Consider the following 14177-nt stretch of genomic DNA (forward strand, 5'->3'; position numbering starts at 1 on the left):
CATTCCCACCACATCCACAGACCCCTGTCCCCGAATACTGTTCTTTCGGGTCTTCCATATGGCTAATTTTGCTGCCCCTAACACAAAATTAAGCAACACAACTACAGCTTTCTGACTAAACCTGTACTTTGGCCCCAATATGTACAGTTGGGAAGAGAAAACCTCTCCCAGAGCTGAGAACCAATTAGTGATCAGGTCAATCATCCCGACCAACCTGGGACACTGTAAAAACAGATGTGCCAGAGTTTCAGGTTCAGCACAGAATGGACACTCCTCCCCAACAGTAGGATCCAGGTGTACCAGATACATGTTGGTGGCTATGGCTCCATGTATTATCCTCCATTGGAGGTCAGCTGTCCTCTTATCAATAGGCAGTTTGTATAGTGTTCGCCAACAGCCTTTTGGGGAGGCACCTGGACCAAGCACACCCGCCCACCTCGTCGATTTTACCCCTTCCAGGGAAGAGGCATGGGACACCTTTACACATATTCTGTACATGGCCTTCTTTCCCACCTCCTTGAACTCCCCCAGCTCCGGGGTATCGAAGGAAAGCAGCATCCCCACGTCCTCCTCGAATGCCCCCGCCGCAGCACTAACAATCAGTGCAGGGAACACATAATCCAGACCCTCCTTCCACCGATCAGAATTGGAAGTGTCAGTCACATACTGCAGATGAAGTACTGGCAAGGAATCACAGACCTCAGCGACGACCTTCCTCAGTAGGCGAGACGATCGGATCCCCGCTCTTTCTCCCAGCTCCTCCAACGACCTATTCCTGTTCCACATCAGATGACCCAGCTTAGTACACCCCACGCCTAACAGGCATGAACGTAGGCTAGCTGAACCCAGAACACGGGACTGGATGGCAGTGTTGTGAAAAAGAGGCTCTTCAAAAAGCCACATCCCTGGTGGCGTGCAGGCCTTACGGGACTTGACCAGAACTCTCCAAGCCTGCATAACAGACTCATAAAATGGAGTCAGGCCAGGCAACTCACCCCCCTCCAGCTTTAAGAGGAAAAGGTGCTTGTCTAAGCCCAAACAGCCCGCTCTCCTCATCAATGCGTAGGCTGTGTCAACCCAGCTAGAACCGTCACTGTACAACAGTCTCTGGGCTGCTTGAAGCCGGAAAGCCATGATCCTGGAAGAAATGTCCACCAGGCCTTGCCCACCTCGTGCAGTGGCAGGTACAGGGCTGAAGCTTTAATCCAATGTTGTCCAGACCAGAAGAAGTTGACAAGGGTCCTCTGAAGCTCTTGTATCAGACCCTTTGGTGGCTGTAAAATCATTAGTCTGTGCCACAGGGTAGAGGCAGCTAGGTTATTAGCTACCAGTACCCTTCCCCTATAAGACAGCTGGGGCAGCACCCATTTCCATCTTGACAGTCTGGCACACACTTTCTCCACTACACCCTCCCAGTTCTTTTTCTGAAAGACATCGGAGCCTAGAAAAAACCCCCAAAGTCTTCATCCCATCTCTGCCCCACTGAAGCCCCCTGGTAACCGTGGAGCGGACCCCATCTGAAGCTGGCCTGCCCACAGCGCTTCACTCTTTCCCCAATTGACTCTAGCTGAGGAGGCCCCTCATACACCTTTAAGGCTTCTGAGAGAACCTTAACATCCTCACCCCCTGTAATAAAAACTGTCACGTCATCTGCATACGCAGACAGTGCTATCGTGGGACCCTTCATTACACCTGGCACAGAGAAACCAGTAAGCTTCGCTCTTAAAAAACAAAGCATTGGTTCAATCGCCAGACTGTATAACTGCCCTGAAATTGGGCATCCCTGCCTGATGCCCCTTTGGACAGGGATGGGACAACTCAAACCACCCCCCACCTTCACCATACACGAGGCCCCAGCATACAGTAACTTCATCCAAGACAAAAAAACATCCCCAACCCCAAAGGCTTTCATTGTTTTAAACAAGTACTGGTGGTCCACACGATCAAAAGCCTTCTCCTGATCCAAAGAAAGTAAACCCACATTTACATCAGACAGTTTACAAATGTCCAAAACATCTCTTATTAGAAACAAGTTGTCAACAATAGAGCGATCAGGTACACAGTAGGACTGGTCCTTGTGGACCAACAATCCCAGATACTCTTTCAACCTGTTTGAGAGACATTTAGAAACAATTTTATATTCTGCACACAGCAAAGCAACAGGTCTCCAATTTTTTATGAGAGCCAAATCCCCCTTTTTTGGCAACAGTGAAAGTACCGCACGTTGACAAGATACAGGAAGAGAGCCCTCATGAAAAGATTCACACACCACTTCATAAAAATCCTCCCCAATAGACCCCCAAAAGTGCTTGTAAAACTCAGATGGTAAACCATCAATGCCAGGGGCTCGGCCTGTTGAGAGCTGCATAACTGCTGTGGACAGCTCTTGCAGTGTAATGTCAGAGTCCAATGCGACTCTTTGCTCAGGTCCCAATTGAGGAAGACCGTGTAACAACTGTTCAGTACACAGAGAGTCACAATCCTCCGCCTTATAGAGGGCAGAATAGAAATCCACGGCATGTTGACGCATTTCACTGTCATCCGTGGTCACCTTCCCATCAGGGAGACGAAGGCAGACCATCTGTTTACGTTGCAATGTCGACTTTCCTAGGTTAAAAAAAAAAGCACTAGGAGCATCCATATCCTTGAGGGAAGCGAAACGAGACCTAATCAAGGCACCCTTCACTCTTTCATGCAGAAACGACCTCAATTCATGTTTCTTGTCCTGTAAGTTCATGACTAGTCCGGGGTCATTCTGAGTGAGCAACTTCAATTCAATAGATTTAATGTTCTGCTCAAGGGCCCTGATAGTCTCTTTAACTTCAATTCGAGACAGAGCAGTATACTGTTGACAAAATAATCGTATTTGGGCCTTCCCAACCTCCCACCATTGTCTCAAGGACTCAAAATTCCCTTTTGTAACCCTCCATTTTTCCCAAAACAACAAAAACCTTTCACAAAACATGACATCATGTAACAATTTAACATTATAAAATACCAATAAGATGATGACCTTCGTGGACAGGACAAGTGAATATCAACAGTGACAATATGGTGATCAGAGAAACCCACAGGAGTAATGTCACACCTTCCAACCCTACTACAGTATTGCTCAGATACATACAACCGGTCTAACCTTGCTGCACTGACATGACCTTCATTAACTTTTAGCCATGTGTACTGCCTAACTTTTGCATTCCTTACTCTCCACACATCAGAAAGCTCAAACTCAGTTAATAGACCAGACAGACAAATTGCTGACCGCAGGTGAGGTTCTTCAGCGGTGCGATCAACAGTAAAATCCACTGTACAGTTCCAGTCCCCCCTAAAACCATACACCCCTCTTGGTCACACTGTCTTAAGGTTTCCTTTATTTTATCAAAACCAACAATACGCTCTGTACCCTCATTAGGAGCATAAACATTCAAAAAAACAAACAAAAACCCCATAACATCCACCTTGACCAATAAAACCCGACCCTTGACAATCTCTGTTGTAGATACCACAGTCACCCCTAAGCCTGAAGAAAACAAGATTGCCACCCCAGCACTGAAATTAGTACCATGACTGAGTATATGCTGCCCCTCCCACCACATACCCCAGTCAGCCACATTTTCCTCATCACTATGTGTCTCCTGTAGGAAAACTACATTAAGCCTTTTCTGTTTTATTACTTCTAATACCCAAGCCCTCTTATTCCTGTCCCTTCCTCCATTAATGTTGAGAGAACCTACCCTTAGTACCTCCATATAGAAAAGAAAAAGGAAAAGCAGAAGATACCACAGAGAAACCAGACAAAGAGAATAGAACACCCTATGAGGCATAATCATCATCATTATTTAAATTTTCTCTTAACCTGACCACGTTTCCCACCACCCTTTGCTGCTGCAACAGCAGTAACAAATTTACTCAAGCGAAACCGCTTCTTCTCACTCAACTGGTCTAACCCCACCGTCTTCTGTAACATCACAGCTGACCTCACAAACTTATCAACATCAAAATAATCTGCCAATTTGACAGATTTCCCCAAAAAGTCTGATCCAGAAACCCTTTTACCTCCTCTAGATCGTAAATTGAGTCCTCACCAGCTGCTACCGTATCAAGAGAGATATCCATATCCATATCCTTCTCCTGATCCTCCTCAACTGAGGCCACAGACCACTGACTCCCCTCTACCACATCCCTTTCAACACTCCCCACTTGCACCCCATCACTGCGTACCAGGCATCTCCTCCACTACCTGGGAGACTAGCCCCACCTGAACCCCATTACTCGTAGTGGGCATCTCCTCCACTACCTGGGAGACTAGCCCCCACCTGAACCCCATTACTCGTAGTGGGCATCTCCCCCCACTACCTGGGAGACTAGCCCCGCCTGAACCCCATTACTCGTAGTGGGCATCTCCTCCACTACCTGGGAGACTAGCCCCCCTGTAACCCAGCACTCATAGTGGGCATCTCCTCCACTACCTGGGAGACTAGCCCCCCTGTACCCCAGCACTCATAGTGGGCATCTCCTCCACTACCTGGGAGATGAGCTCCACATGAACCCTCTCCTGTAACCCATTACTTGTAGTGGGCATCTCCTCCACTACCTGGGAGATTAGCTCCACATGTACCCCCTCCTGTACCACAGCACTCGTACTGGGCACCTCCTCACCAGTCTGAGGAAATGGCCCTTCAGATCCATCCTTACCTTCTACAACAAAAAAAATCCCCCTGCATAACATTTCCCTCTGGTACAAGTTGCACCTCTGTGCCCTCAACACGGACAACTTGTTCCTCAGCAACAGATGCGTGCGGCTGCTCTACCACTGTCAGCCCACCTCTTCCTACATCAGTGGGCCCAGGCGTTACGAGGACCACCTGCGCCCCTCCCTCTGCCTTCTCCCTTTTCGGGCAAGCATGTCGCTTATGACCAACATCCCCACACTCAAAACACCGTTGACTAACTGTACTAGCATAAGCCATATACAATCTATTGTCATACTTGACTTTAAACGATAACTCCAAAGTCTGTTCCGGTGAGTCCAAAAACATAAACACCTGTCGCCGAAACGACATTACCTGTTTCAACGCCCGGTGTTTGCAACCCAATGGGACAACCTTAATTGAACTTGCAAACTTCCCAAAGCGCAATAACTCGCGCTCCAATAGCTCATTTGGAATGAACGGCCAGTACATTTGAAATCGTTACCCTTGTTGACGGAGAAAAAAGCGGCGTAACTTGAATAAACATTCCTTTAAGAAGTATGCCATGCTCAACCATACGATCAACAAGGCGCTCTTCTTTAAGAAATACCACCACCGCTTTATTCATCCGTGACGCATAAGCAACATTCTCATATCCTACCTTCTCTCCTACGGCGACCAAAACCTCTTCCACCGTGACAGTAGCTTCAGTAACACACCTAAAGCCGTGCCGAAGTGACAGGGACGGCGTCCCGATTCGGGCCGCCATCCCCACCAAAATCAGGGTAATTTCGACACGAAAAACAATATACTTAATTCTACCGCAACAAAAAAATAGAAATAATAACCTTAATCATGCATAGAAGAAAAAAGGATATCACCAAGAAAAGGAAAAACCCAGGATATCTAACTCTACACAACACTCGCACTTAGCACTCACTCAAACAATTCCCAGCACGCACCAAACACTCCCAGCATGCAGAGAGAGAGAGAGAGAGAGAGAGAGAGAGAGAGAGAGAGAGAGAGAGAGAGAGAGAGAGAGAGAGAGAGAGAGAGAGAGAGAGAGAGAGAGAGAGAGAGAGAGAGAAAAGAGGAAGAGAGAGAGAGAGAGAGAGAGAGAGAGAGAGAGAGAGAGAGAGAGAGAGAGAGAGAGAGAGAGAGAGAGAGAGAGAGAGAGAGAGAGAGAGAGAGAGAGAGAGAGAGAGAGAGAGAGAGAGAGAGAGAGAGAGAGAGAGAGAGAGAGAGAGAGAGAGAGAGAGAGAGAGAGAGAGAGAGAGAGAGAGAGAGAGAGAGAGAGAGAGAGAGAGAGAGAGAGAGAGAGAGAGAGAGAGAGAGAGAGAGAGAGAGAGAGAGAGAGAGAGAGAGAGATGGATGGAGAAAGAGACAGATCGAGAGAGAGAGAGAGAGAGAGAGAGAGAGAGAGAGAGAGAGAGAGAGAGAGAGAGAGAGAGAGAGAGAGAGAGAGAGAGAGAGAGAGAGAGAGAGAGAGAGAGAGAGAGAGAGAGAGAGAGAGAGAGATGGAGAGAGAGAGAGAGAGAGAGAGAGAGAGAGAGATGGATGGAGAAAGAGACAGATCGAGAGAAGAGAGAGAGAGAGAGAGAGAGAGAGAGAGAGAGAGAGAGAGAGAGAGAGAGAGAGATGGATGAGAGTGAGGGAAAGATTGAGAGAGATGGAGGGAGGGAGATAGATGGTGGAGAGGGAGAGAGAGTGAGAGAGGAGAGAGGGATATGGAGGGAGGGAGATAGAGAGAGAGGGTGGAGAGAGATGGAGTGAGATAAAGAGAGAGGGTTGAGAGAGAGAATTAGCTAGATGGATGGAGAGAGAGTGAGAGAGGAGAGAGAGAGTGGTGAATCACTAAAACAATACAGAAATACACTACAGAAAAAGAAGGAACAGCATGTCAGAAATCAGCTCAATGTAATTGAAGAATCCATAGAATCGAATCACTTCTGGGAAAATGTGAAAACTCTAAACAAACAACAACATGAATAGTTATCTATCCAAAACGGAGATGTATGGATAAACCACTTCTCCAATCTTTTTGGCCCCTATGGAATTGAAGGATGGGACTAATAACAACTAACAACAAACAATAATAAGATAACTAATAATGTAGGCACGCTGTGTCCATAATAAGTGTATGGGTTGTAGGTTGGGAGCTTTTGTGAAGGAGCAAAGATATGATCGGAGAGGTTGAGAGTAGAAGAAGTTCAGGAGAAAGAACAAACAAAATGTAATTATTGTAAAATTGACTGTCCATAAAATGTAGATAGTGGGTATGGGCTGGAAGTAGAGGCCTAGGCGTTGTTGTTCACTAGTTTACTCCAAGTGGGGAAAGGGTGGCGGGGTTGGAAAGTAATAAAGGCGAATATATATATATTTTTAAAGAATATGTATGTGTATGTATGTATGTATGTATGTATGTATGTATGTATGTATGTTATGTATGTATGTATGTATGTATGTGGGTGTGTATGTGTGTATGTGTGTATATATATATATATATATAAACATGGGGGATTGGAAGTGATGCAGACAATTACATTGATGGAAGTTACAATCTATCTGCAATATTAAGCTGATCTACCCCCGCAATATAAAGAAAAGAAAAAGAACAAACAGCAAAAACCTACTCAACTATTAAAGACTCCCAGAACCCACTGGATTCTCCAATTACATTGAAAGAACTACAGGTCAAAATAAAAACCCTCCAACCCAAAAAGGCCTGTGAGGTTGATGGTATCCTAAATGAAATGATAAAATATACACACCACAAATTCCAATTGGCTATACGTAAACTACTTGGACCAACAAAGCTAGCTAGCTAGCGGGTAGCTACTGGTAACTTTTAGCAACTGTGGTTAGTTGTTTCCAATGTTATTTCACGCTTAAGAGTACCTGTAATTGAGCCAGCTAGCTACCTACCATTCAGCTGTTTTTCTAACCTCATTATCCGAGGCATTAACGTTAGGTGGTTGGTAGCTGCTGTACTTAATTACAGCTACTGATTGCAGTCTGCCACCCAGATAGCTGGCGTTGGGTAAGTTTGGCTTTATACATAGCTTGGGCTTTGTCGAGTAAGGCTTAAACTATGTATTTAGATTGTAGTTAGGTATTATAGGTAGGCATCGTGGGCTGTATATTATTAGGTATTATAGGTAGGCATCGTGGGCTGTTGTGGGTAGTTTTACATTTACATTTTAGTCATTTAGCAGACGCTCTTATCCAGAGCGACTTACAGTTAGCACATACATTATTTTATCGAACCCACAACCCTGGCGTTGCAAACGCCATGCTCTACCAACTGAGCTACATCCCCTGCCGGCCATTCCCTCCCCTACCCTGGACGACGCTGGGACAATTGTGCGCCGCCCCATGGGTCTCCCGGTCGCGGCCGGCTACGACAGAGCCTGGATTCGAACCAGGATCTCTAGTGGCACAGCTAGCACTGCGATGCAGTGGCTTAGACCACTGCGCCACTCGGGAGACGTAGTTGTTGTATGTAGTTATTGTAGGTTACTTTTGTATTCGGCGGTGCCGGGTGTAGCACGAAACTAGCTAGCTAACTCACCTCCTGGACTAGCTGGCTAGTAGCTATTAGCAACGGTAGCAACTAAATACAATATCCTTTTAGCCAGCTACATTCGTTCGCAGCGACGCCGTTTTTCAAACAAAGTCAACACAGCAGCCATTGCTAGCTAGCCAACACTACCAGCTAGCTGTACTGTAGTAGCTAAATACAATATCTTTGTGCTAGCTAGCCAACGTTTAATCATTGCTGCGTTATGAAAGAACTAGACACGGACACGAATTATCTGTTTAGTGTGTTAACACACTATTGGTAGTTTGTTGTAACCAAGTATTGGTGCTAAACTGTGTGTTATTGGATGCTAGCATGCTAGTTAGCTATGGCGTCATAGTTAGCTAGCTGAATAAAGTAAGTTGAGTCTAGTCCTTGAAACATTGAACCGCTGTAGTTTACAACAATTCTAATTTCTAAAGTGGAAGTTGGGAGAGTTTTATTCGGGTGGTTCAGTGAAACCATTATAGTTTCTGAGGTGGAAGTTGGGAGAGTTATATTTTTTTGGTGAGGGAGGCCTTGCTCTCTCCTTTCCCAGATGTTTAGTTCATTTCATTCCGATCTCCTCTGCATTATTGTAGCCATCTGCTACAGCCTGTCAACTATGCCTCTGCCTATCCCTGTTCTCTCCTCTCCGCACAGGCTACACAAACGCCTCACACTGCGTGGCTGCTGCCTCTCTAACCTGGTGGTCCCTGCACTCACCACACACCTGGAGTTCCAGGTCTCAGGCAGCCTCTGGAACTGCCGTTCTGCTGCCAACAAGGCTGACTTCATCCCAGCCTATGCTACCCTCCAGTCCCTCGACTTCCTGGCGCTGACGGAAACATGGATTACCACTGAAAACACTGCTACTCCTACTGCTCTCTCCTCGTCTGACCATGTGTTCTCGCATACCCCGAGAGCATCTGGTCAGAGGGGTGGTGGCACAGGAATCCTCATCTCTCCCAAGTGGTCATTCTCAATTTTTTCCCCTAACCCATCTGTCTATCTCCTCATTTGAATTCCACGCTGTCACAGTCACTAGCCCATTTAAGCTTAATATCCTTGTCATCTATCGCCTCCAGGTTCCCTTGGAGAGTTCATCAATGAGCTTGACGCCTTGATAAGTTCCTTTCCTGAGGATGGCTCACCCTTCACAGTTTTGGGGGGATTTCAACCTCCCTACGTCTACATTTGACTCATTTCTCTCTGCCTCCTTCTTTCCACTCCTCTCCTCTTTTGACCTCACTCTCTCACCGTCCCCCTACTCACAAGGCAGGCAATACGCTTGACTTCATCTTTACTAGATGTTGCTCTTCTACTAATCTCACTGCAACTCCCTCCATGTCTCCGACCACTACTTTGTATCCTTTTCTCTCTCGCTCTCCTCCAACACTACTCACTCTGCCCCTACACAGATGGTAATGCGCCGCCGCAACCTTCGCTCTCTCTCTCCCACTACTCTCTCCTCTTCCATCCTATCATCTCTTCCCTCTGCTCAATCCTTCTCCCTCCAATCTCCTGATTCTGCCTCCTCAACCCTCCTCTCTCCTCCCTTTCTGCATCCTTTGACTCCCTGTGTCCCCTATCCTCCCGGCCGGCTCGGTCCTCCCCTCCAGCTCCGTGGCTTGATGACTCATTGCGAGCTCACAGAACAGAGCTCCGGGCAGCTGAGCGGAAATGGAAGAAAACTAAACTCCTGCCGACCTGGCATCTTTTCACTCCCTCCTCTCTACATTTTCTTCATCTGTTTCTGCTGCTAAGGCCACTTTCTACCACTCTAAATTCCAAGCATCTGCCTCTAACCCTAGGGAAGCTCTTTGCCACATTCTCCTCACTGCTGAATCCCCCTCCTCCCTCTCTGTGGATGACTTCATCAACCACTTTGAAAAGAAGGTTGACTGACATCCGATCCTCGTTTGTTAAGTCTAATGACACTGCTGGTCCTGCTCACACTGCCCTACCCTATGCTTTGACTTCTTTCTCCCCTCTCTCTCCAGATAAAATCTTGCGACTAGTGACTGCAGGCCGCCCAACAACCTGCCCGCTTGACCCCATCCCCTCCTCTCTTCTCCAGACCATCTCCGGTGACCTTCTCCCCTACCTCACCTCGCTGATCAACTCATCCTTGACCGGTGGCTATGTCCCTTCCGTCTTCAAGAGAGCGAGAGTTGCACCCCCTTCTCAAAAAAACCAACACTCGATCCCACTGATGTCAACAACTACAGACCAGTATCCCTTCTTTCTTTTCTTCCAAAACTATTGAGCGTGCCGTCTTTAGCCAACTCTCTTGCTATCTCTCTCAGAATGACCTTCTTGATCCAAACCAGTCAGGTTTCAGGACTGGTCATTCAACTGAGACTGCTCTTCTCTGTGTCACAGAGGCTCTCCGCACTGCTAAAGCTAACTCTCTCTCCTCTGCTCTTGTCCTTCTAGACCTGTCTGCTGCCTTTGATACTGTGAACCATCAGATCCTCCTCTCCACCCTCTCCGAGCTGGGCATCTCCGGCGCGGCTCACTCCTGGATTGCGTCCTACCTGACCGGTCGCTCCTACCAAGTGGCGTGGCGAGAAGCTGTCTCCGCACCACGTGCTCTCACCACTGGTGTCCCCCAGGGCTCAGTTCTAGGCCCTCTCCTTTTCTCCCTATACACCAAGTCACTTGGCTCTGTCATATCCTCACATGGCCTCTCCTATCATTGCTACGCTGACGATACACAACTAATCTTCTCCTTTCCCCCTTCTGATAACCAGGTGGCGAATCGCATCTCTGCATGTCTGGCAGACATATCAGTATGGATGACGGATCACCACCTCAAGCTGAACCCTGGCAAGACGGAGCTGCTCTTCCTCCCGGGAAGGACTGCCCGTTCCATGATCTCGCCATCACGGTTGACAACTCCGTTGTGTCCTCCTCCCAGAGTGTGAAGAGCCTTGGCGTGACCCTGGACAACACCCTGTCGTTCTCCGCTAACATCAAGGCGGTGACCCGATCCTGCAGGTTCATGCTCTACAACATTCGGAGAGTACGACCCTGCCTTTACAGGAAGCGGCACAGGTCCTAATCCAGGCACTTGTCATCTCCCGTCTGGATTACTGCAACTCGCTGTTGGCTGGGCTCCCCTGCCTGTGCCATTAAACCCCTACAACTCATCCAGAATGCCGCAGCCCGTCTGGTGTTCAACCTTCCCAAGTTCTCTCACGTCACCCCCTCCTCCGCACACTCCACTGGCTTCCAGTTGAAGCTCGCATCCGTTACAAGACCATGGTGCTTGCCTATGGAGCAGTGAGGGGAACGGCACCTCCGTACCTTCAGGCTCTGATCAGTCCCTACACCCAAACGAGGGCATTGCGTTCATCCACCTCTGGCCTGCTGGCTCCCTTCCTCTGCGGAAGCATAGTTCACGCTCAGCCCAGTCAAAACTGTTCGCTGCTCTGGCACCCCAATGGTGGAACAAGCTCCCTCACGACGCCAGGACAGCGGAGTCACTCACCACCTTCCGGAGACATTTGAAACCCCACCTCTTTAAGGAATACCTGGGATAGGATAAAGTAATCATTCTACCCCCAAAAAAAAAAATAAATAAATAAATTGTAAAGTGGTTATCCCACTGGCTATAGGGTGAATGCACCAATTTGTAAGTCGCTCTGGATAAGAGCGTCTGCTAAATGACATAAATGTGCCCTTGAGCAAGGCACTTAACCCTAATTGCTCCTGTAAGTCGCTCTGGATAAGAGCGTCTGCTAAATGACTAAAATGTAATGTAAACGTAATCATCCTCAGCTCTGGCATATTCCCCAATATTTGGAACCAAGGACTGATCACCCCAATCCACAAAAGTGGAGACAAATTTGACCCCAATAACTACCGTGGGATATGCGTAATCAAAATCTTCTGCATTATCATTAACTCGTGCATTTCCTCAGTGAAAACAATGTCAAATTGGCTTTATAACAAATTACCGTACGACAGACCACGTATTCACCCTGCACACCCTAATTGACAAACAAACAAACAAAAAAAATGGCAAAGTCTTCTTATGCTTTGTTGATTTCAAAAAAGCTTTTGATTCAATTTGGTATAAGGGACTGCTATACAAATTCATGGAAAGGGGTGTTGGGGGAAAAACATCCGACAAAATAAAATCTATGAACACAAACAACAAGTGTGCAGTTAAAATTGGCAAAAAACACACACATTTCTTTCCACAGGGCCGTGGGGTGAGACAGGGATGCAGTTTAAGCCCCACACTCTTCAACATATATATCAATGAATTGGCGAGGGCACTAGAACAGTCTGCAGCACCTGGCCTCACCCTACTAGAAACTGAAGTCAAAAATCTACTGTTTGCTGATGATCTGGTGCTTCTGTCACCAACCAAGGAGGGCCTACAGCAGCACCTAGATCTTCTGCACATATTCTGTCAGACCTGGGACCTGACAGTAAATCTCAGTAAGACAAAAATAATGGTTTTCCAAAAAAGGTCCAGTTGCCAGGACCACAAATACAAATTCCATCTAGACACAGTTGCCCTAGAGCACACAAAAAACTATACATACCTCGGCCTAATCATCAGCGCCACAGGTAAATTCCACAAAGCTGTGAACGATCTGAGAGACAAGGCAAGAAGGGCCTTCTATGCCATCAAAAGGGACATAAAATTCGACATACCAATTAGGGTCTGGCAAAAAATACTTGAATCAGTTACAGAACCCATTGACCTTTCTGATTGTGAGGTCTGGGGTCCGCTCACCAACCAAGAATTCACAAAATGGGACAAACACCAAATTGTGAGTCTGCATGCAGAATTCTGCAAAAACACCAAATAATGCACGCAGAGCAGAATTAGGCCGATACCCCCTAATGATCAAAATCCAGAAAAGAGCCGTGAAATTCTATAACCACTTAAAAGGAAGCAATTCCCAAACCTTCCATAACAAAGCCATCACCTACAGAGAGATGAACTTGGAGAAGAGTCCCCTAAGCACACTGGTCCTGGGGCTCTGTTCACAAACACAAACAGACCCCACAGAGCCCAAGGACAACAACAACAACACAATTAGACCCAACCAAATCATGAGAAAACAAAAAGAGAATTACTTGACACATTGGAAAGAATTAACAAAATAACAACGCAAACTAGAATGCTATTTGGCTCTAAACAGAGAGTACACAGTGGCAGAATACCTGACCACTGTGACTGACCCAAACTTAAGGAAAGCTTTGACTATGTACAGACTCAGTGAGCCTTGCTTTTGAGAAAGGCCGCCGTAGGCAGACCTGGCTCTCAAGAGAAGACAGGCTATGTGCACACTGCCCAAAAAATGAGGTGGAAACTGAGCTGCACTTCCTAACCTCCTGCAAAATGTATGACCATTTTAGAGACACATATTTCCCTCAGATTACAGAGATCCACAAAGAAAACAAACCCAATTTTGATAAACTCCCTTATCTTACAGGGTGAAAAAACACAGTGTGCCATCACAGCAGCAAGATGTGTGACCTGTTGCCACAAGAAAAGGGCAACCAGTGAAGAACAAACACCATTGTAAATACAACCCATATTTATGCAGTATAATCCATTTCATGGACAAAATTAGCAGATGAGGTGACAGTGGTTTGATATATCGCTGCCCTAGAGACCATGCAGAGGTATTGCACCTACTGTACATTGGCATACAAGCCATAACAGAGGTGAGATAAAACTAAAAGTATAGCGCCTACCATAGGACCAGTAAGGTATTGCACCTACACTACCAGTCAAAAGTTTGGACACACCTATTCATTCAAGGGTTTTTCTTTATTTTTACTATTTTTTACATTGTAGAATAATAGTGAAGACATCAAAACTATACAATAACACATATGGAATCATGTAGTAATCAAAAAAGTGTTAAACAAATCAAAATATATTTTATATTCGA

At 46.6% G+C, this 14177-nt stretch overlaps 1 protein-coding gene across 3 annotated transcripts in view; it reads right to left on the bottom strand.

Moving 5' to 3' along the window:
• Nucleotides 1–14177, bottom strand: part of LOC121552358 (ryanodine receptor 3-like) — a 279469-nt gene that overhangs the window by 183154 nt on the left and 82138 nt on the right. The window lies entirely within an intron of this gene.

The sequence above is a fragment of the Coregonus clupeaformis genome, chromosome 36, assembly GCF_020615455.1.
Source record: "Coregonus clupeaformis isolate EN_2021a chromosome 36, ASM2061545v1, whole genome shotgun sequence".
Taxonomy (NCBI): Eukaryota; Metazoa; Chordata; class Actinopteri; order Salmoniformes; family Salmonidae; genus Coregonus; species Coregonus clupeaformis.